Raw genomic sequence first — 24,393 nt, 5'->3', positions numbered from 1 at the left:
TGATATTCGGAAGATGCATATTTTTCATAACTGTATCTCCTGCCTATAAGCCACAAATCAATAGTGGACAGATCGCTAACAACAGCCATGTCATGTTTGGTCTCTGGGTAGTGGTAAAATCCCGATAAAAGATATGGCGGCAATCTCAAACTTTTGCGATCATCAGGGGTGAAGATATCATATAAGTTGGGAATTTCATAAAATCCTGAAGGGCTGAGGGCATCCCACAACCGGTCTCCCATGAGGTCATCATGGGGGTGCAATGTGGGTGTAACTTGTGGCTGATAAAAGGTCTAAAGAAATTATGATCTGTGTGGAACTAGAGCGAGTACAAAGAAGGGCAACAAAATTAATAAAGGGGATGGAGGAACTACAATACCCAGAGAGATTAGCAAAAAAGTATTATTTAGTCTAGAAAAGAGGCAACTGATGGGTGATCTCATAACCATGTATAAGTATATAAGGGGACAATACAAATATCTCTCTGAGGATCTGTTTATACCAAGGAAGGTGACGGTCACAAAGGGGCATTCTCTGCATCTGGAGGAGAGAAGGTTTTTCCACCAACATAGAAAAGGATTCTTTACTGGTAGGGCAGGGAGAATCTGGAATTCCTTGTCTGAGGAGGTGGGGATGGCGAACTCAGTCAAGGGGTTCAAGAGAGGCCCGGATGTCTTCCTGGAGCGTAACAATATTGTATCTTGCAGTTATTAGGTTCTTTAGAAGGACGTAGATCTGGGGATTTCTTCTGACGGAATATAGGCTGAACTGGACGGACAAATGATTTTTTTCGGCCTTGCTAACTACAGCTCTGGCAAAAATTAAGAGACCACTGCAAAATTTTCAGTTTGTCTTAATATTCTCTTTATAGGTATATTTTTGAGTAAAATGTAAATTGCTCTTATATTCTATAAACTACTGACAACATGTCTTCTTATTTCCAAGCACTAAATTTTGTACTTATTTTCAGAAAATGAAAAATGGTCAAAATAGTAAAAAAAATGCAGTGCTTGCAGACCTCAAATAATGCTACGAAAACAAGTTCATAATTATTTAGAAACAACAATACTAATGTTTTATCTCAGGAAGAGTTCAGAAATCAATATTTTGTGGAATAACCATGATTTTTAATCACAGCTTTCATGTGTCTTGGCATGCTTTCCACCAGTCTTTCACACTGCTTTTGGGTGACATTATGCCACTCCTGGTACAAAAATTTAAGCAGTTCTTCTTTGTTTGATGGCTTGTGACTATCCATCTTCCTCACATTCAAGAGGTTTTCAATGGGGTTCAGGTTTGGAGATTGGGCTGGCCATGACAGCGATTTGAGCTAGTGTTCCTTCATCCACATGTTGGTTTACCTAGCCGTGTGGCATGGTGCATTGTTCTGCTGGAAAAGCCAGTCCTCAGAGTTGGGGAACGTTGCCTGAGCAGAAGGAATCAACTGTTTTTCCAGGATAACCTTGTATGCGGCTTGGTTCACATGTCCTTCGCAAAGATTAACCTGCCCAATTCAAGCCTGGAAATTATGATTTTTGTGGAACTAGAGCAAGTCCAAAAAGGGGCAACAAAATTTAGTAACGGGATGGAAGAATTACGGTACCCAGCGAGATTATCAATGTAGAGAGCACAGATAGCTCAGTCGGTAGAACATCAGACTTTTAATCTGAGGGTCTAGGGTTTAAGTCCCTGTTCGGGCGTAAGCTTTTAATAAATGGTAATGTTATGTACCATGGATATGGTATGACGGTACTCAGTCACTATTTGGCACTATTATGTGGTTCTGTTATGGTGATATTCAGAAGATGCATATTTTTCATAACTGTATCTCCTGCCTATAAGCCACAAATCAATAGTGGACAGATCGCTAACAACAGCCATGTCATGTTTGGTCTCTGGGTAGTGGTAAAATCCCGATAAAAGATATGGCGGCAATCTCAAACTTTTGCGATCATCAGGGGTGAAGATATCACATAAGTTGGGAATTTCATAAAATCATGAAGGGCTGAGGGCATCCCACAACCGGTCTCCCATGAGGTGCTGATAAAAGGTCTAAAGAAATTATGATCTATGTGGAACTAGAGCGAGTACAAAGAAGGGCAACAAAATTAATAAAGGGGATGGAGGAACTACAATACCCAGAGAGATTAGCAAAAAAGTATTATTTAGTCTAGAAAAGAGGCAACTGAGGGGTGATCTCATAACCATGTATAAGTATATAAGGGGACAATACAAATATCTCTCCGAGGATCTGTTTATACCAAGGAAGGTGACAGTCACAAGGGGGCATTCTCTGCATCTGGAGGAGAGAAGGTTTTTCCACCAACATAGAAAAGGATTCTTTACTGGTAGGGCAGGGAGGATCTGGAATTCCTTGTCTGAGGAGGTGGGGATGGCGAACTCAGTCAAGGGGTTCAAGAGAGGCCCGGATGTCTTCCTGGAGCGTAACAATATTGTATCTTGCAGTTATTAGGTTCTTTAGAAGGACGTAGATCTGGGGATTTCTTCTGACGGAATATAGGCTGAACTGGATGTACAAATGTCTTTTTTCGGCCTTGCTAGCTACAGCTCTGACAAAAATCAAGAGACCACTGCAAAATTTTCAGTTTGTCTTAATTTTCTCTTTATAGGTATATTTTTGAGTAAAATGTAAATTGCTCTTATATTCTATAAACTACTGACAACATGTCTTCGAATTTCCAAGCACTAAATTTTGTACTTATTTTCAGAAAATGAAAAATGGTCAAAATAGCAAAAAAAATGCAGTGCTTGCAGACCTCAAATAATGCTACGAAAACAAGTTCATAATTATTTAGAAACAACAATACTAATGTTTTATCTCAGGAAGAGTTCAGAAATCAATATTTTGTGGAATAACCATGATTTTTAATCACAGCTTTCATGTGTCTTGGCATGCTTTCCACCAGTCTTTCACACTGCTTTTGGGTGACAATATGCCACTCCTGGTACAAAAATTTAACCAGTTCTTCTTTGTTTGATGGCTTGTGACTATCCATCTTCCTCACATTCAAGAGGTTTTCAATGGGGTTCAGGTTTGGAGATTGGGCTGGCCATGACAGCGATTTGAGCTAGTGTTCCTTCATCCACATGTTTGTTTACCTAGCCGTGTGACATGGTGCATTTTTCTGCTGGAAAAGCCAGTCCTCAGAGTTGGGGAACATTGCCTGCGCAGAAGGAATCAACTGTTTTTCAGGGTAACCTTGTATGCGGCTTGATTCACATGTCCTTCGCAAAGATTAACCTGCCCAATTCAAGCCTGGAAATTATGATTTTTGTGGAACTAGAGCAAGTCCAAAAAGGGACAACAAAATTTAGTAACGGGATGGAAGAATTACGGTACCCAGCGAGATTATCAATGTAGCTGGGTACCGGGTACTGATGCTCAGTCGGTAGACCATCAGACTTTTAATCTGAGGGTCCAGGGTTCAAGTCCCTGTTCGGGCGTAAGCTTTTAATAAATGGTAATGTTATGTACCATGGATATGGTATGACGGTACTCAGTCACTATTTGGCACTATTATGTGGTTCTGTTATGGTGATATTCAGAAGATGCATATTTTTCATAACTGTATCTCCTGCCTATAAGCCACAAATCAATAGTGGATAGATCGCTAACAACAGCCATGTCATGTTTGGTCTCTGGGTAGTGGTAAAATCCCGATAAAAGATATGGCGGCAATCTCAAACTTTTGCGATCATCAGGGGTGAAGATATCACATAAGTTGGGAATTTCATAAAATCCTGAAGGGCTGAGGGCATCCCACAACCGGTCTCCCATGAGGTACTGATAAAAGGTCTAAAGAAATTATGATCTGTGTGGAACTAGAGCGAGTACAAAGAAGGGCAACAAAATTAATAAAGGGGATGGAGGAACTACAATACCAAGAGAGATTAGCAAAAAAGTATTATTTAGTCTAGAAAAGAGGCAACTGAGGGGTGATCTCATAACCGTGCATAAGTATATAAGGGGACAATACAAATATCTCTCCGAGGATCTGTTTATACCAAGGAAGGTGACGGTCACAAGGGGGCATTCTCTGCATCTGGAGGAGAGAAGGTTTTTCCACCAACATAGAAAAGGATTCTTTACTGGTAGGGCAGGGAGAATCTGGAATTCCTTGTCTGAGGAGGTGGGGATGGCGAACTCAGTCAAGGGGTTCAAGAGAGGCCTGGGTGTCTTGCTGGAGCGTAACAATATTGTATCTTGCAGTTATTAGGTTCTTTAGAAGGATTTCTTCTGACGGAATATAGGCTGAACTGGACGGACAAATGTCTTTTTTCGGCCTTGCTAACTACAGCTCTGGCAAAAATGAAGAGACCACTGCAAAATTTTCAGTTTGTCTTAATTTTCTCTTTATAGGTATATTTTTGAGTAAAATGTAAATTGCTCTTATATTCTATAAACTACTGACAACATGTCTTCGAATTTCCAAGCACTAAATTTTGTACTTATTTTCAGAAAATGAAAAATGGTCAAAATAGCAAAAAAAATGCAGTGCTTGCAGACCTCAAATAATGCTACGAAAACAAGTTCATAATTATTTAGAAACAACAATACTAATGTTTTATCTCAGGAAGAGTTCAGAAATCAATATTTTGTGGAATAACCATGATTTTTAATCACAGCTTTCATGTGTCTTGGCATGCTTTCCACCAGTCTTTCACACTGCTTTTGGGTGACATTATGCCACTCCTGGTACAAAAATTTAAGCAGTTCTTCTTTGTTTGATGGCTTGTGACTATCCATCTTCCTCACATTCAAGAGGTTTTCAATGGGGTTCAGATTTGGAGATTGGGCTGGCCATGACAGCGATTTGAGCTAGTGTTCCTTCATCCACACGTTGGTTTATCTAGCCGTGTGGCATGGTGCATTGTTCTGCTGGAAAAGCCAGTCCTCAGAGTTGGGGAACGTTGCCTGAGCAGAAGGAATCAACTGTTTTTCCAGGATAACCTTGTATGCGGCTTGATTCACATGTCCTTCGCAAAGATTAACCTGCCCAATTCAAGCCTGGAAATTATGATTTTTGTGGAACTAGAGCAAGTCCAAAAAGGGCAACAAAATTTAGTAGCGGGATGCAAGAATTACGGTACCCAGCGAGATTATCAATGTAGAGAGCCCGGATAGCTCAGTCGGTAGAGCATCAGACTTTTAATCTGAGGGTCCAGGGTTCAAGTCCCAGTTCGGGATTGGATATGGTATGACGGTACTGTGGCCCTATTTGGCACTATTATGTGGTTATATTCAGAAGATGCATATTTTTCATAACTGTATCTCCGGCCTATAAGCCACAAATCAATAGTGGACAGATCGCCATGTCATGTTTGGTCTCTGGGTAGTGGTAAAATCCCGATAAAAGATATGGCGGCAATCTCAAACTTTTGCGATCATCAGGGGTGAAGATATCACATAAGTTGGGAATTTCATAAAATCATGAAGGGCTGAGGGCATCCCACAACCGGTCTCACAAGAGGTGCTGATAAAAGGTCTAAAGAAATTATGATCTGTGTGGAACTAGAGCGAGTACAAAGAAGGGCAACAAAATTAATAAAGGGGATGGAGGAACTACAATACCCAGAGAGATTAGCAAAAAAGTATTATTTAGTCTAGAAAAGAGGCAACTGAGGGGTGATCTCATAACCATGTATAAGTATATAAGGGGACAATACAAATATCTCTCCGAGGATCTGTTTATACCAAGGAAGGTGACGGTCACAAGGGGGCATTCTCTGCATCTGGAGGAGAGAAGATTTTTCCACCAACATAGAAAAGGATTCTTTACTGGTAGGGCAAGGAGAATCTGGAATTCCTTGTCTGAGGAGGTGGGGATGGCGAACTCAGTCAAGGGGTTCAAGAGAGGCCCGGATGTCTTCCTGGAGCGTAACAATATTGTATCTTGCAGTTATTAGGTTCTTTAGAAGGATTTCTTCTGACGGAATATAGGCTGAACTGGACGGACAAATGTCTTTTTTCGGCCTTGCTAACTACAGCTCTGGCAAAAATTAAGAGACCACTGCAAAATTTTCAGTTTGTCTTAATTTTCTCTTTATAGGTATATTTTTGAGTAAAATGTAAATTGCTCTTATATTCTATAAACTACTGACAACATGTCTTCGAATTTCCAAGCACTAAATTTTGTACTTATTTTCAGAAAATGAAAAATGGTCAAAATAGCAAAAAAATGCAGTGCTTGCAGACCTCAAATAATGCTACGAAAACAAGTTCATAATTATTTAGAAACAACAATACTAATGTTTTATCTCAGGAAGAGTTCAGAAATCAATATTTTGTGGAATAACCATGATTTTTAATCACAGCTTTCATGTGTCTTGGCATGCTTTCCACCAGTCTTTCACACTGCTTTTGGGTGACATTATGCCACTCCTGGTACAAAAATTTAAGCAGTTCTTCTTTGTTTGATGGCTTGTGACTATCCATCTTCCTCACATTCAAGAGGTTTTCAATGGGGTTCAGGTTTGGAGATTGGGCTGGCCATGACAGCGATTTGAGCTAGTGTTCCTTCATCCACACGTTGGTTTGCCTAGCCGTGTGGCATGGTGCATTGTTCTGCTGGAAAAGCCAGTCCTCAGAGTTGGGGAACGTTGCCTGAGCAGAAGGAATCAACTGTTTTTCCAAGATAACCTTGTATGTGGCTTGATTCACATGTCCTTCGCAAAGATTAACCTGCCCAATTCAAGCCTGGAAATTATGATTTTTGTGGAACTAGAGCAAGTCCAAAAAGGGGCAACAAAATTTAGTAACGGGATGGAAGAATTACGGTACCCAGCGAGATTATCAATGTATCAATTTTAATAAATGGTAATGTTATGTACCATGGATATGGTATGACGGTACTCAGTCACTATTTGGCACTATTATGTGGTTCTGTTATGGTGATATTCAGAAGATGCATATTTTTCATAACTGTATCTCCTGCCTATAAGCCACAAATCAATAGTGGACAGATCGCTAACAACAGCCATGTCATGTTTGGTCTCTGGGTAGTGGTAAAATCCCGATAAAAGATATGGCGGCAATCTCAAACTTTTGCGATCATCAGGGGTGAAGATATCACATAAGTTGGGAATTTCATAAAATCCTGAAGGGCTGAGGGCATCCCACAACCGGTCTCCCATGAGGTCATCATGGGGGTGCAATGTGGGTGTAACTTGTGTGCTGATAAAAGGTCTAAAGAAATTATGATCTGTGTGGAACTAGAGCGAGTACAAAGAAGGGCAATAAAATTTATAAAGGGGATGGAGGAACTACAATACCCAGAGAGATTAGCAAAAAAGTATTATTTAGTCTAGAAAAGAGGCAACTGAGGGGTGATCTCATAACCATGTATAAGAATATAAGGGGACAATACAAATATCTCTCCGAGGATCTGTTTATACCAAGGAAGGTGACGGTCACAAGGGGGCATTCTCTGCATCTGGAGGAGAGAAGGTTTTTCCACCAACATAGAAAAGGATTCTTTACTGGTAGGGCAGGGAGAATCTGGAATTCCTTGTCTGAGGAGGTGGTGATGTCGAACTCAGTCAAGGGGTTCAAGAGAGTCCCGGATGTCTTCCTGGAGCGTAACAATATTGTATCTTGCAGTTATTAGGTTCTTTAGAAGGACATAGATCTGGGGATTTCTTCTGACGGAATATAGGCTGAACTGGATGGACAAATGTCTTTTTTCGGCCTTGCTAACTACAGCTCTGGCAAAAATTAAGAGACCACTGCAAAATTTTCAGTTTGTCTTAATTTTCTCTTTATAGGTATATTTTTGAGTAAAATGTAAATTGCTCTTATATTCTATAAACTACTGACAACATGTCTTCGAATTTCCAAGCACTAAATTTTGTACTTATTTTCAGAAAATGAAAAATGGTCAAAATAGCAAAAAAAATGCAGTGCTTGCAGACCTCAAATAATGCTACGAAAACAAGTTCATAATTATTTAGAAACAACAATACTAATGTTTTATCTCAGGAAGAGTTCAGAAATCAATATTTTGTGGAATAACCATGATTTTTAATCACAGCTTTCATGTGTCTTGGCATGCTTTCCACCAGTCTTTCACACTGCTTTTGGGTGACATTATGCCACTCCTGGTACAAAAATTTAAGCAGTTCTTCTTTGTTTGATGGCTTGTGACTATCCATCTTCCTCACATTCAAGAGGTTTTCAATGGGGTTCAGGTTTGGAGATTGGGCTGGCCATGACAGCGATTAGAGCTAGTTTTCCTTGATACACATGTTCGTTTACCTAGCCGTGTGGCATGGTGCATTGTTCTGCTGGAAAAGCCAGTCCTCAGAGTTGGGGAACGTTGCCTGAGCAGAAGGAATCAACTGATTTTCCAGGATAACCTTGTATGCGGCTTGATTCACATGTCCTTTGCAAAGATTAACCTGCCCAATTCAAGCCTGGAAATTATGATTTTTGTGGAACTAGAGCAAGTCCAAAAAGGGGCAACAAAATTTAGTAACGGGATGGAAGAATTACGGTACCCAGCGAGATTATCAATGTAGCTGCGTACCGGGTACTGATGCTCAGTCGGTAGAGCATCAGACTTTTAATCTGAGGGTCTAGGGTTCAAGTCCCTGTTCGGGCGTTAGCTTTTAATAAATGGTAATGCTATGTACCATGGATATGGTATGACGGTACTCAGTCACTATTTGGCACTATTATGTGGTTCTGTTATGGTGATATTCAGAAGATGCATATTTTTCATAACTGTATCTCCTGCCTATAAGCCACAAATCAATAGTGGACAGATCGCTAACAACAGCCATGTCATGTTTGGTCTCTGGGTAGTGGTAAAATCCCGATAAAAGATATGGCGGCAATCTCAAACTTTTGCGATCATCAGGGGTGAAGATATCACATAAGATGGGAATTTCATAAAATCCTGAAGGGCTGAGGGCATCCTACAACCGGTCTCCCATGAGGTGCTGATAAAAGGTCTAAAGAAATTATGATCTGTGTGGAACTAGAGCGAGTACAAAGAAGGGCAACAAAATTAATAAAGGGGATGGAGGAACTACAATACCCAGAGAGATTAGCAAAAAAGTATTATTTAGTCTAGAAAAGAGGCAACTGAGGGGTGATCTCATAACCATGTATAAGTATATAAGGGGACAATACAAATATCTCTCCGAGGATCTGTTTATACCAAGGAAGGTGACGGTCACAAGGGGGCATTCTCTGCATCTGGAGGAGAGAATGTTTTTCCACCAACATAAAAAAGGATTCTTTACTGGTAGGGCAGGGAGAATCTGGAATTCCTTGTCTGAGGAGGTGGGGATGGCGAACTCAGTCAAGGGGTTCAAGAGAGGCCCGGATGTCTTCCTGGAGCGTAACAATATTGTATCTTTCAGTTATTAGGTTCTTTAGAAGGATTTCTTCTGACAGAATATAGGCTGAACTGGACGGACAAACGTCTTTTTTCGGCCTTGCTAACTACAGCTCTGGCAAAAATGAAGAGACCACTGCAAAATTTTCAGTTTGTCTTAATTTTCTCTTTATAGGTATATTTTTGAGTAAAATGTAAATTGCTCTTATATTCTATAAACTACTGACAACATGTCTTCGAATTTCCAAGCACTAAATTTTGTACTTATTTTCAGAAAATGAAAAATGGTCAAAATAGCAAAAAAAATGCAGTGCTTGCAGACCTCAAATAATGCTACGAAAACAAGTTCATAATTATTTAGAAACAACAATACTAATGTTTTATCTCAGGAAGAGTTCAGAAATCAATATTTTGTGGAATAACCATGATTTTTAATCACAGCTTTCATGTGTCTTGGCATGCTTTCCACCAGTCTTTCACACTGCTTTTGGGTGACATTATGCCACTCCTGGTACAAAAATTTAAGCAGTTCTTCTTTGTTTGATGGCTTGTGACTATCCATCTTCCTCACATTCAAGAGGTTTTCAATGGGGTTCAGGTTTGGAGATTGGGCTGGCCATGACAGCAATTTGAGCTAGTGTTCCTTCATCCACAAGTTGGTTTACCTAGCCGTGTGGCATGGTGCATTGTTCTGCTGGAAAAGCCAGTCCTCAGAGTTGGGGAACGTTGCCTGAGCAGAAGGAATCAACTGTTTTTCCAAGATAACCTTGTATGTGGCTTGATTCACATGTCCTTCGCAAAGATTAACCTGCCCAATTCAAGCCTGGAAATTATGATTTTTGTGGAACTAGAGCAAGTCCAAAAAGGGGCAACAAAATTTAGTAATGGGATGGAAGAATTACGGTACCCAGCGAGATTATCAATGTATCAATTTTAATAAATGGTAATGTTATGTACCATGGATATGGTATGACGGTACTCAGTCACTATTTGGCACTATTATGTGGTTCTGTTATGGAGATATTCAGAAGATGCATATTTTTCATAACTGTATCTCCTGCCTATAAGCCACAAATCAATAGTGGACAGATCGCTAACAACAGCCATGTCATGTTTGGTCTCTGGGTAGTGGTAAAATCCCGATAAAAGATATGGCGGCAATCTCAAACTTTTGCGATCATCAGGGGTGAAGATATCACATAAGTTGGGAATTTCATAAAATCCTGAAGGGCTGAGGGCATCCCACAACCGGTCTCCCATGAGGTCATCATGGGGGTGCAATGTGGGTGTAACTTGTGTGCTGATAAAAGGTCTAAAGAAATTATGATCTGTGTGGAACTAGAGCGAGTACAAAGAAGGGCAACAAAATTTATAAAGGGGATGGAGGAACTACAATACCCAGAGAGATTAGCAAAAAAGTATTATTTAGTCTAGAAAAGAGGCAACTGAGGGGTGATCTCATAACCATGTATAAGAATATAAGGGGACAATACAAATATCTCTCCGAGGATCTGTTTATACCAAGGAAGGTGACGGTCACAAGGGGGCATTCTCTGCATCTGGAGGAGAGAAGGTTTTTCCACCAACATAGAAAAGGATTCTTTACTGGTAGGGCAGGGAGAATCTGGAATTCCTTGTCTGAGGAGGTGGTGATGTCGAACTCAGTCAAGGGGTTCAAGAGAGTCCCGGATGTCTTCCTGGAGCGTAACAATATTGTATCTTGCAGTTATTAGGTTCTTTAGAAGGACGTAGATCTGGGGATTTCTTCTGACGGAATATAGGCTGAACTGGATGGACAAATGTCTTTTTTCGGCCTTGCTAACTACAGCTCTGGCAAAAATTAAGAGACCACTGCAAAATTTTCAGTTTGTCTTAATTTTCTCTTTATAGGTATATTTTTGAGTAAAATGTAAATTGCTCTTATATTCTATAAACTACTGACAACATGTCTTCGAATTTCCAAGCACTAAATTTTGTACTTATTTTCAGAAAATGAAAAATGGTCAAAATAGCAAAAAAAATGCAGTGCTTGCAGACCTCAAATAATGCTACGAAAACAAGTTCATAATTATTTAGAAACAACAATACTAATGTTTTATCTCAGGAAGAGTTCAGAAATCAATATTTTGTGGAATAACCATGATTTTTAATCACAGCTTTCATGTGTCTTGGCATGCTTTCCACCAGTCTTTCACACTGCTTTTGGGTGACATTATGCCACTCCTGGTACAAAAATTTAAGCAGTTCTTCTTTGTTTGATGGCTTGTGACTATCCATCTTCCTCACATTCAAGAGGTTTTCAATGGGGTTCAGGTTTGGAGATTGGGCTGGCCATGACAGCGATTAGAGCTAGTTTTCCTTGATACACATGTTCGTTTACCTAGCCGTGTGGCATGGTGCATTGTTCTGCTGGAAAAGCCAGTCCTCAGAGTTGGGGAACGTTGCCTGAGCAGAAGGAATCAACTGATTTTCCAGGATAACCTTGTATGCGGCTTGATTCACATGTCCTTTGCAAAGATTAACCTGCCCAATTCAAGCCTGGAAATTATGATTTTTGTGGAACTAGAGCAAGTCCAAAAAGGGGCAACAAAATTTAGTAACGGGATGGAAGAATTACGGTACCCAGCGAGATTATCAATGTAGCTGGGTACCGGGTACTGATGCTCAGTCGGTAGAGCATCAGACTTTTAATCTGAGGGTCTAGGGTTCAAGTCCCTGTTCGGGCGTTAGCTTTTAATAAATGGTAATGCTATGTACCATGGATATGGTATGACGGTACTCAGTCACTATTTGGCACTATTATGTGGTTCTGTTATGGTGATATTCAGAAGATGCATATTTTTCATAACTGTATCTCCTGCCTATAAGCCACAAATCAATAGTGGACAGATCGCTAACAACAGCCATGTCATGTTTGGTCTCTGGGTAGTGGTAAAATCCCGATAAAAGATATGGCGGCAATCTCAAACTTTTGCGATCATCAGGGGTGAAGATATCACATAAGATGGGAATTTCATAAAATCCTGAAGGGCTGAGGGCATCCTACAACCGGTCTCCCATGAGGTGCTGATAAAAGGTCTAAAGAAATTATGATCTGTGTGGAACTAGAGCGAGTACAAAGAAGGGCAACAAAATTAATAAAGGGGATGGAGGAACTACAATACCCAGAGAGATTAGCAAAAAAGTATTATTTAGTCTAGAAAAGAGGCAACTGAGGGGTGATCTCATAACCATGTATAAGTATATAAGGGGACAATACAAATATCTCTCCGAGGATCTGTTTATACCAAGGAAGGTGACGGTCACAAGGGGGCATTCTCTGCATCTGGAGGAGAGAATGTTTTTCCACCAACATAAAAAAGGATTCTTTACTGGTAGGGCAGGGAGAATCTGGAATTCCTTGTCTGAGGAGGTGGGGATGGCGAACTCAGTCAAGGGGTTCAAGAGAGGCCCGGATGTCTTCCTGGAGCGTAACAATATTGTATCTTTCAGTTATTAGGTTCTTTAGAAGGATTTCTTCTGACAGAATATAGGCTGAACTGGACGGACAAACGTCTTTTTTCGGCCTTGCTAACTACAGCTCTGGCAAAAATGAAGAGACCACTGCAAAATTTTCAGTTTGTCTTAATTTTCTCTTTATAGGTATATTTTTGAGTAAAATGTAAATTGCTCTTATATTCTATAAACTACTGACAACATGTCTTCGAATTTCCAAGCACTAAATTTTGTACTTATTTTCAGAAAATGAAAAATGGTCAAAATAGCAAAAAAAATGCAGTGCTTGCAGACCTCAAATAATGCTACGAAAACAAGTTCATAATTATTTAGAAACAACAATACTAATGTTTTATCTCAGGAAGAGTTCAGAAATCAATATTTTGTGGAATAACCATGATTTTTAATCACAGCTTTCATGTGTCTTGGCATGCTTTCCACCAGTCTTTCACACTGCTTTTGGGTGACATTATGCCACTCCTGGTACAAAAATTTAAGCAGTTCTTCTTTGTTTGATGGCTTGTGACTATCCATCTTCCTCACATTCAAGAGGTTTTCAATGGGGTTCAGGTTTGGAGATTGGGCTGGCCATGACAGCAATTTGAGCTAGTGTTCCTTCATCCACAAGTTGGTTTACCTAGCCGTGTGGCATGGTGCATTGTTCTGCTGGAAAAGCCAGTCCTCAGAGTTGGGGAACGTTGCCTGAGCAGAAGGAATCAACTGTTTTTCCAGGATAACCTTGTATGCGGCTTGATTCACATGTCCTTCGCAAAGATTAACCTGCCCAATTCAAGCCTGGAAATTATGATTTTTGTGGAACTAGAGCAAGTCCAAAGAGGGGCAAAAAAATTTAGTAACGGGATGGAAGAATTACGGTACCCAGCGAGATTATCAATGTAGCTCGGTACCGGGTACTGATGCTCAGTCGGTAGAGCATCAGACTTTTAATCTGAGGGTCTAGGGTTCAAGTCCCTGTTCGGGCGTTAGCTTTTAATAAATGGTAATGTTATGTACCATGGATATGGTATGACGGTACTCAGTCACTATTTGGCACTATTATGTGGTTCTGTTATGGTGATATTCAGAAGATGCATATTTTTCATAACTGTATCTCCTGCCTATAAGCCACAAATCAATAGTGGACAGATCGCTAACAACAGCCTTGTCATGTTTGGTCTCTGGGTAGTGGTAAAATCCTGATAAAAGGTATGGCGGCAATCTCAAACTTTTGTGATCATCAGGGGTGAAGATATCACATAAGTTGGGAATTTCATAAAATCCTGAAGGGCTGAGGGCATCCCACAACCGGTCTCCCATGAGGTGCTGATAAAAGGTCTAAAGAAATTATGATCTGTGTGGAACTAGAGCGAGTACAAAGAAGGGCAACAAAATTAATAAAGGGGATGGAGGAACTACAATACCCAGAGAGATTAGCAAAAAAGTATTATTTAGTCTAGAAAAGAGGCAACTGAGGGGTGATCTCATAACCATGTATAAGTATATAAGGGGACAATACAAATATCTCTCCGAGGATCTGTTTATACCAAGGAAGGTGACGGTCACAAGGGGGCATTCTCTGCATCTGGAGGAGAGAAGGTTTTTCCACCAACATAGAAAAGGATTCTTTACTGGTAGGGCAGGGAGAATCTGGAATTCCTTGTCTGAGGAGGTGGGGATGGCGAACTCAGTCAAGGGGTTCAAGAGAGACCCGGATGTCTTCCTGGAGCGTAACAATATTGTATCTTTCAGTTATTAGGTTCTTTAGAAGGATTTCTTCTGACGGAATATAGGCTGAACTGGACGGACAAACGTCTTTTTTCGGCCTTGCTAACTACAGCTCTGGCAAAAATGAAGAGACCACTGCAAAATTTTCAGTTTGTCTTAATTTTCTCTTTATAGGTATATTTTTGAGTAAAATGTAAATTGCTCTTATATTCTATAAACTACTGACAACATGTCTTCGAATTTCCAAGCACTAAATTTTGTACTTATTTTCAGAAAATGAAAAATGGTCAAAATAGCAAAAAAAATGCAGTGCTTGCAGACCTCAAATAATGCTACGAAAACAAGTTCATAATTATTTAGAAACAACAATACTAATGTTTTATCTCAGGAAGAGTTCAGAAATCAATATTTTGTGGAATAACCATGATTTTTAATCACAGCTTTCATGTGTCTTGGCATGCTTTCCACCAGTCTTTCACACTGCTTTTGGGTGACATTATGCCACTCCTGGTACAAAAATTTAAGCAGTTCTTCTTTGTTTGATGGCTTGTGACTATCCATCTTCCTCACATTCAAGAGGTTTTCAATGGGGTTCAGGTTTGGAGATTGGGCTGGCCATGACAGCGATTTGAGCTAGTGTTCCTTCATCCACACGTTGGTTTACCTAGCCGTGTGGCATGGTGCATTGTTCTGCTGGAAAAGCCAGTCCTCAGATTTGGGGAACGTTGCCTGAGCAGAAGGAATCAACTGTTTTTCCAGGATAACCTTGTATGCGGCTTGATTCACATGTCCTTCGCAAAGATTAACCTGCCCAATTCAAGCCTGGAAATTATGATTTTTGTGGAACTAGAGCAAGTCCAAAAAGGGGCAACAAAATTTAGTAACGGGATGGAAGAATTACGGTACCCAGCGAGATTATCAATGTAGAGAGCCCGGATAGCTCAGTCGGTAGAGCGTCAGACTTTTAATCTGAGGGTACCATGGATATGGTATGACGGTACTCAGTCACTATTTGGCACTATTATGTGGTTCTGTTATGGTGATATTCAGAAGATGCATATTTTTCACAACTGTATCTCCTGCCTATAAGCCACAAATCAATAGTGGACAGATCGCTAACAACAGCCATGTCATGTTTGGTCTCTGGGTAGTGGTAAAATCCCGATAAAAGATATGGCGGCAATCTCAAACTTTTGCGATCATCAGGGGTGAAGATATCACATAAGTTGGGAATTTCATAAAATCATGAAGGGCTGAGGGCATCCCACAACCGGTCTCCCATGAGGTGCTGATAAAAGGTCTAAAGAAGTTATGATCTGTGTGGAACTAGAGCGAGTACAAAGAAGGGCAACAAAATTAATAAAGGGGATGGAAGAACTACAATACCCAGAGAGATTAGCAAAAAAGTATTATTTAGTCTAGAAAAGAGGCAACTGAGGGGTGATCTCATAACCATGTATAAGTATATAATAGGACAATACAAATATCTCTCCGAGGATCTGTTTATACCAAGGAAGGTGACGGTCACAAGGGGGCATTCTCTGCATCTGGAGGAGAGAAGGTTTTTCCACCAACATAGAAAAGGATTCTTTACTGGTAGGGCAGGGAGGATCTGGAATTCCTTGTCTGAGGAGGTGGGGATGGCGAACTCAGTCAAGGGGTTCAAGAGAGTCCCGGATGTCTTCCTGGAGCGTAACAATATTGTATCTTGCAGTTATTAGGTTCTTTAGAAGGATTTCTTCTGACGGAATATAGGCTGAACTGGACGGACAAATGTCTTTTTTCGGCCTTGCTAACTACAGCTCTGGCAAAAATTAAGAGACCACTGCAAAATTTTCAGTTTGTCTTAATTTTCTCTTTATAGGTATATTTTTGAGTAAAATGTAAATTGCTCTTATATTCTATAAACTACTGACAACATGTCTTCGAATTTCCAAGCACTAAATTTTGTACTTATTTTCAGAAAATGAAAAATGGTCAAAATAGCAAAAAAAATGCAGTGCTTGCAGACCTCAAATAATGCTACGAAAACAAGTTCATAATTATTTAGAAACAACAATACTAATGTTTTATCTCAGGAAGAGTTCAGAAATCAATATTTTGTGGAATAACCATGATTTTTAATCACAGCTTTCATGTGTCTTGGCATGCTTTCCACCAGTCTTTCACACTGCTTTTGGGTGACATTATGCCACTCCTGGTACAAAAATTTAAGCAGTTCTTCTTTGTTTGATGGCTTGTGACTATCCATCTTCCTCACATTCAAGAGGTTTTCAATGGGGTTCAGGTTTGGAGATTGGGCTGGCCATGACAGCGATTTGAGCTAGTGTTCCTTTATCCACACATTGGTTTACCTAGCCGTGTGGCATGGTGCATTGTTCTGCTGCAATAGCCAGTCCTCAGAGTTGGGGAACGTTGCCTGAGCAGAAGGAATCAACTGTTTTTCCAGGATAACCTTGTATGCGGCTTGATTCACATGTCCTTCGCAAAGATTAACCTGCCCAATTCAAGCCTGGAAATTATGATTTTTGTGGAACTAGAGCAAGTCCAAAAAGGGGCAACAAAATTTAGTAACGGGATGGAAGAATTACGGTACCCAGCGAGATTATCAATGTAGCTGGGTACTGGGTACTGATGCTCAGTCGGTAGAGCATCAGACTTTTAATCTGAGGGTCCAGGGTTCAAGTCCCAGTTCGGGCGTAAGCTTTTAATAAATGGTAATGTTATGTACCATGGATATGGTATGACGGTACTCAGGCACTATTTGGCACTATTATGTGGTTATATTCAGAAGATTATTATGATATTCAGAACATGCATATTTTTCATAACTGTATATCCTACCTATAAGCCACAAATCAATAGTGGACAGATCGCTAACAACAGCCATGTCATGTTTGGTCTCTGGGTAGTGGTAAAATCCCGATAAAAGATATGGCGGCAATCTCAAACTTTTGCGATCATCAGGGGTGAAGATATCACATAAGTTGGGAATTTCATAAAATCATGAAGGGCTGAGGGCATCCCACAACCGGTCTCCCATGAGGTGCTGATAAAAGGTCTAAAGAAATTATGATCTGTGTGGAACTAGAGCGAGTACAAAGAAGGGCAACAAAATTAATAAAGGGGATGGAGGAACTACAATACCCAGAGAGATTGGCAAAAAAGTATTATTTAGTCTAGAAAAGAGGCAACTGAGGGGTGATTTCATAACCATGTATAAGTATATAAGGGGACAATACAAATATCTCTCCGAGGATCTGTTTATACCAAGGAAGGTGACGGTCACAAGGGGGCATTCTCTGCATCTGGAGGAGAGAAGGTTTTTCCACCAACATAGAAAAGGATTCTTTACTGGTAGGGCAGGGAGAATCTGGAATTCCTTGTCTGAGGAGGTGGGGATGGCGAACTCAGTCAAGGGGTTCAAGAGAGGCCCGGATGTCTTCCTGGAGCGTAACAATATTGTATCTTGCAGTTATTAGGTTCTTTAGAAGGATTTCTTCTGACGGAATATAGGCTGAACTGGATGGACAAATGTCTTTTTTCGGCCTTGCTAACTACAGCTCTGGCAAAAATTAAGAGACCACTGCAAAATTTTCATTTTGTCTTAATTTTCTCTTTATAGGTATATTTTTGAGTAAAATGTAAATTGCTCTTATATTCTATAAACTACTGACAACATGTCTTCGAATTTCCAAGCACTAAATTTTGTACTTATTTTCAGAAAATGAAAAATGGTCAAAATAGCAAAAAAAATGCAGTGCTTGCAGACCTCAAATAATGCTACGAAAACAAGTTCATAATTATTTAGAAACAACAATACTAATGTTTTATCTCAGGAAGAGTTCAGAAATCAATATTTTGTGGAATAACCATGATTTTTAATCACAGCTTTCATGTGTCTTGGCATGCTTTCCACCAGTCTTTCACACTGCTTTTGGGTGACATTATGCCACTCCTGGTACAAAAATTTAAGCAGTTCTTCTTTGTTTGATGGCTTGTGACTATCCATCTTCCTCACATTCAAGAGGTTTTCAATGGGGTTCAGGTTTGGAGATTGGGCTGGCCATGACAGCGATTTGAGCTAGTTTTCCTTCATCCACATGTTCGTTTACCTAGCCGTGTGGCATGGTGCATTGTTCTGCTGGAAAAGCCAGTCCTCAGAGTTGGGGAACGTTGCCTGAGCAGAAGGAATCAACTGTTTTTCCAGGATAACCTTGTATGCGGCTTGATTCACATGTCCTTTGCAAAGATTAACCTGCCCAATTCAAGCCTGGAAATTATGATTTTTGTGGAACTAGAGCAAGTCCAAAAAGGGGCAACAAAATTTATTAACGGGATGGAAGAATTACGGTACCCAGCGAGATTATCAATGTAGCTGGGTACCGGTTACTCATGCTCAGTCGGTAGAGCATCAGACTTTTAATCTGAGGGTCCAGGGTTCAAGTCCCTGTTCGGGCGTTAGCTTTTAATAAATGGTAATGTTATGTACCATGGATATGGTATGATGGTACTCAGTCACTATTTGGCACTATTATGTGGTTCTGTTATGGTGATATTCAGAAGATGCATATTTTTCATAACTGTATCTCCTGCCTATAAGCCACAAATCAATAGTGGATAGATCGCTAACAACAGCCATGTCATGTTTGGTCTCTGGGTAGTGGTAAAATCCTGATAAAAGATATGGCGGCAATCTCAAACTTTTGTGATCATCAGGGGTGAAGATATCACATAAGTTGGGAATTTCATAAAATCCTGAAGGGCTGAGGGCATCCCACAACCGGTCTCCCATGAGGTGCTGATAAAAGGTCTAAAGAAATTATGATCTGTGTGGAACTAGAGCGAGTACAAAGAAGGGCAACAAAATTAATAAAGGGGATGGAGGAACTACAATACCCAGAGAGATTAGCAAAAAAGTATTATTTAGTCTAGAAACGAGGCAACTGAGGGGTGATCTCATAACCATGTATAAGTATATAAGGGGACAATACAAATATCTCTCCGAGGATCTGTTTATACCAAGGAAGGTGACGGTCACAAGGGGGCATTCTCTGCATCTGGAGGAGAGAAGGTTTTTCCACCAACATAGAAAAGGATTCTTTACTGGTAGGGCAGGGAGAATCTGGAATTCCTTGTCTGAGGAGGTGGGGATGGCGAACTCAGTCAAGGGGTTCAAGAGAGGCCCGGATGTCTTCCTGGAGCGTAACAATATTGTATCTTGCAGTTATTAGGTTCTTTAGAAGGATTTCTTCTGACGGAATATAGGCTGAACTGGATGGACAAATGTCTTTTTTCGGCCTTGCTAACTACAGCTCTGGCAAAAATTAAGAGACCACTGCAAAATTTTCAGTTTGTCTTAATTTTCTCTTTATAGGTATATTTTTGAGTAAAATGTAAATTGCTCTTATATTCTATAAACTACTGACAACATGTCTTCGAATTTCCAAGCACTAAATTTTGTACTTATTTTCAGAAAATGAAAAATGGTCAAAATAGCAAAAAAAATGCAGTGCTTGCAGACCTCAAATAATGCTACGAAAACAAGTTCATAATTATTTAGAAACAACAATACTAATGTTTTATCTCAGGAAGAGTTCAGAAATCAATATTTTGTGGAATAACCATGATTTTTAATCACAGCTTTCATGTTTCTTGGCATGCTTTCCACCAGTCTTTCACACTGCTTTTGGGTGACATTATGCCACTCCTGGTACAAAAATTTAAGCAGTTCTACTTTGTTTGATGGCTTGTGACTATCCATCTTCCTCACATTCAAGAGGTTTTCAATGGGGTTCAGGTTTGGAGATTGGGCTGGCCATGACAGCGATTTGAGCTAGTGTTCCTTCATCCACACGTTGGTTTACCTAGCCGTGTGGCATGGTGCATTGTTCTGCTGGAAAAGCCAGTCCTCAGAGTTGGGGAACGTTGCCTGAGCAGAAGGAATCAACTGTTTTTCCAGGATAACCTTGTATGCGGCTTGATTCACATGTCCTTCGCAAAGATTAACCTGCCCAATTCAAGCCTGGAAATTATGATTTTTGTGGAACTAGAGCAAGTCCAAAAAGGGGCAACAAAATTTAGTAACGGGATGGAAGAATTACGGTACCCAGCGAGATTATCAATGTAGAGAGCACGGATAGCTCAGTCACTATTTGGCACTATTATGTGGTTCTGTTATGGTGATATTCAGAAGATGCATATTTTTCATAACTGTATCTCCTGCCTATAAGCCACAAATCAATAGTGGACAGATCGCTAACAACAGCCATGTCATGTTTGGTCTCTGGGTAGTGGTAAAATCCTGATAAAAGATATGGCGGCAATCTCAAACTTTTGTGATCATCAGGGGTGAAGATATCACATAAGTTGGGAATTTCATAAAATCCTGAAGGGCTGAGGTCATCCCACAACCGGTCTCCCATGAGGTGCTGATAAAAGGTCTAAAGAAATTATGATCTGTGTGGAACTAGAGCGAGTACAAAGAAGGGCAACAAAATTAATAAAGGGGATGGAGGAACTACAATACCCAGAGAGATTAGCAAAAAAGTATTATTTAGTCTAGAAAAGAGGCAACTGAGGGGTGATCTCATAACCATGTATAAGTATATAAGGGGACAATACAAATATCTCTCCGAGGATCTGTTTATACCAAGGAAGGTGACGGTCACAAGGGGGCATTCTCTGCATCTGGAGGAGAGAAGGTTTTTCCACCAACATAGAAAAGGATTCTTTACTGGTAGGGCAGGGAGAATCTGGAATTCCTTATCTGAGGAGGTGGGGATGGCGAACTCAGTCAAGGGGTTCAAGAGAGGCCCGGATGTCTTCCTGGAGCGTAACAATATTGTATCTTGCAGTTATTAGGTTCTTTAGAAGGATTTCTTCTGACGGAATATAGGCTGAACTGGACGGACAAATGTATTTTTTCGGCCTTGCTAACTACAGCTCTGGCAAAAATGAAGAGACCACTGCAAAATTTTCAGTTTGTCTTAATTTTCTCTTTATAGGTATATTTTTGAGTAAAATGTAAATTGCTCTTATATTCTATAAACTACTGACAACATGTCTTCGAATTTCCAAGCACTAAATTTTGTACTTATTTTCAGAAAATGAAAAATGGTCAAAATAGCAAAAAAAATGCAGTGCTTGCAGACCTCAAATAATGCTACGAAAACAAGTTCATAATTATTTAGAAACAACAATACTAATGTTTTATCTCAGGAAGAGTTCAGAAATCAATATTTTGTGGAATAACCATGATTTTTAATCACAGCTTTCATGTTTCTTGGCATGCTTTCCACCAGTCTTTCACACTGCTTTTGGGTGACATTATGCCACTCCTGGTACAAAAATTTAAGCAGTTCTTCTTTGTTTGATGGCTTGTGACTATCCATCTTCCTCACATTCAAGAGGTTTTCAATGGGGTTCAGGTTTGGAGATTGGGCTGGCCATGAATGCGATTTGAGCTAGTGTTCCTTCATCCACACGTTGGTTTACCTAGCCGTGTGGCATGGTGCATTGTTCTACTGGAAAAGCCAGTCCTCAGAGTTGGGGAACGTTGGCTGAGCAGAAGGAATCAACTGTTTTTCCAGGATAACCTTGTATGCGGCTTGATTCACATGTCCTTCGCAAAGATTAACCTGCCCAATTCAAGCCTGGAAATTATGATGTTTGTGGAACTAGAGCAAGTTCAAAAAGGGGCAACAAAATTTAGTAACGGGATGAAAGAATTACGGTACCCAGCGAGATTATCAATGTATAGAGCACAGATAGCTCAGTCGGTATAGCATCAGACTATTAATCTGAGGGTCCAGGGTTCAAGTCCCTGTTCGGGCGTAAGCTTTTAATAAATGGTAATGTTATGTACCATGGATATGGTATGACGGTACTCAGTCACTATTTGGCACTATTATGTGGTTCTGTTATGGTGATATTCAGAAGATGCATATTTTTCATAACTGTATCTCCTGCCTATAAGCCACAAATCAATAGTGGACAGATCGCTAACAACAGCCATGTCATGTTTGGTCTCTGGGTAGTGGTAAAATCCCGATAAAAGATATGGCGGCAATCTCAAACTTTTGTGATCATCAGGGGTGAAGATATCACATAAGTTGGGAATTTCATAAAATCCTGAAGGGCTGAGGGCATCCCACAACCGGTCTCCCATGAGGTGCTGATAAAAGGTCTAAAGAAATTATGATCTGTGTGGAACTAGAGCGAGTACAAAGAAGGGCAACAAAATTAATAAAGAGGATGGAGGAACTACAATACCCAGAGAGATTAGCAAAAAAGTATTATTTAGTCTAGAAAAGAGGCAACTGAGGGGTGATCTCATAACCATGTATAAGTATATAAGGGGACAATACAAATATCTCTCCGAGGATCTGTTTATACCAAGGAAGGTGACGGTCACAAGGGGGCATTCTCTGCATCTGGAGGAGAGAAGGTTTTTCCACCAACATAGAAAAGGATTCTTTACTGGTAGGGCAGGGAGAATCTGGAATTCCTTGTCTGAGGAGGTGGGGATGGCGAACTCAGTCAAGGGGTTCAAGAGAGGCCCGGATGTCTTCCTGGAGCGTAACAATATTGTATCTTGCAGTTATTAGGTTCTTTAGAAGGATTTCTTCTGACGGAATATAGGCTGAACTGGACGGACAAATGTCTTTTTTCGGCCTTGCTAACTACAGCTCTGGCAAAAATTAAGAGACCACTGCAAAATTTTCAGTTTGTCTTAATTTTCTCTTTATAGGTATATTTTTGAGTAAAATGTAAATTGCTCTTATATTCTATAAACTACTGACAACATGTCTTCGAATTTCCAAGCACTAAATTTTGTACTTATTTTCAGAAAATGAAAAATGGTCAAAATAGCAAAAAAAATGCAGTGCTTGCAGACCTCAAATAATGCTACGAAAACAAGTTCATAATTATTTAGAAACAACAATACTAATGTTTTATCTCAGGAAGAGTTCAGAAATCAATATTTTGTGGAATAACCATGATTTTTAATCACAGCTTTCATGTTTCTTGGCATGCTTTCCACCAGTCTTTCACACTGCTTTTGGGTGACATTATGCCACTCCTGGTACAAAAATTTTAGCAGTTCTTCTTTGTTTGATGGCTTGTGACTATCCATCTTCCTCACATTCAAGAGGTTTTCAATGGGGTTCAGGTTTGGAGATTGGGCTGGCCATGACAGCGATTTGAGCTAGTGTTCCTTCATCCACACGTTGGTTTACCTAGCCGTGTGGCATGGTGCAATGTTCTGCTGGAAAAGCCAGTCCTCAGAGTTGGGGAACGTTGCCTGAGCAGAAGGAATCAACTGTTTTTCCAGGATAACCTTGTATGCGGCTTGATTCACATGTCCTTCGCAAAGATTAACCTGCCCAATTCAAGCCTGGAAATTATGATTTTTGTGGAACTAGAGCAAGTCCAAAAAGGGGCAACAAAATTTAGTAACGGGATGGAAGAATTACAGTACCCAGCGAGATTATCAATGTAGAGAGCACGGATAGCTCAGTCGGTATAGCATCAGATTTTAATCTGAGGGTCCAGGGTTCAAGTCCCTTTTCGGGCATAAGCTTTTAATAAATGGTAATGTTATGTACCATCGATATGGTATGACGGTACTCAGTCACTATTTGGCACTATTATGTGGTTCTGTTATGGTGATATTCAGAAGATGCATATTTTTCATAACTGTATCTCCTGCCTATAAGCCACAAATCAATAGTGGACATATCGCTAACAACAGCCATGTCATGTTTGGTCTCTGGGTAGTGGTAAAATCCCGATAAAAGATATGGCG

General features: G+C 40.1%; 3 non-coding genes across 3 annotated transcripts; all 3 read left to right on the top strand.

Annotated features, from left to right (window-relative positions):
* Positions 1-1,627: 1,627 nt before the first annotated feature.
* On the top strand, positions 1,628-1,700 carry TRNAK-UUU (transfer RNA lysine (anticodon UUU)). The gene has a single exon. It is a non-coding gene; the product is annotated as a tRNA-Lys (tRNA).
* A 3,436-nt stretch (positions 1,701-5,136) lies between these two features.
* TRNAK-UUU (transfer RNA lysine (anticodon UUU)) lies at positions 5,137-5,209 on the top strand. The gene has a single exon. It is a non-coding gene; the product is annotated as a tRNA-Lys (tRNA).
* A 17,136-nt stretch (positions 5,210-22,345) lies between these two features.
* TRNAN-AUU (transfer RNA asparagine (anticodon AUU)) lies at positions 22,346-22,418 on the top strand. Its single transcript has one exon. It is a non-coding gene; the product is annotated as a tRNA-Asn (tRNA).
* The last annotated feature ends 1,975 nt before the right edge of the window (positions 22,419-24,393 follow it).

Source organism: Dendrobates tinctorius, unplaced genomic scaffold (assembly GCF_039654945.1).
Source record: "Dendrobates tinctorius isolate UK_male_01 unplaced genomic scaffold, ASM3965494v1 ptg000099l, whole genome shotgun sequence".
NCBI lineage: Eukaryota > Metazoa > Chordata > Amphibia > Anura > Dendrobatidae > Dendrobates > Dendrobates tinctorius.
This window is presented reverse-complemented; position numbering and strand designations above follow the sequence as displayed.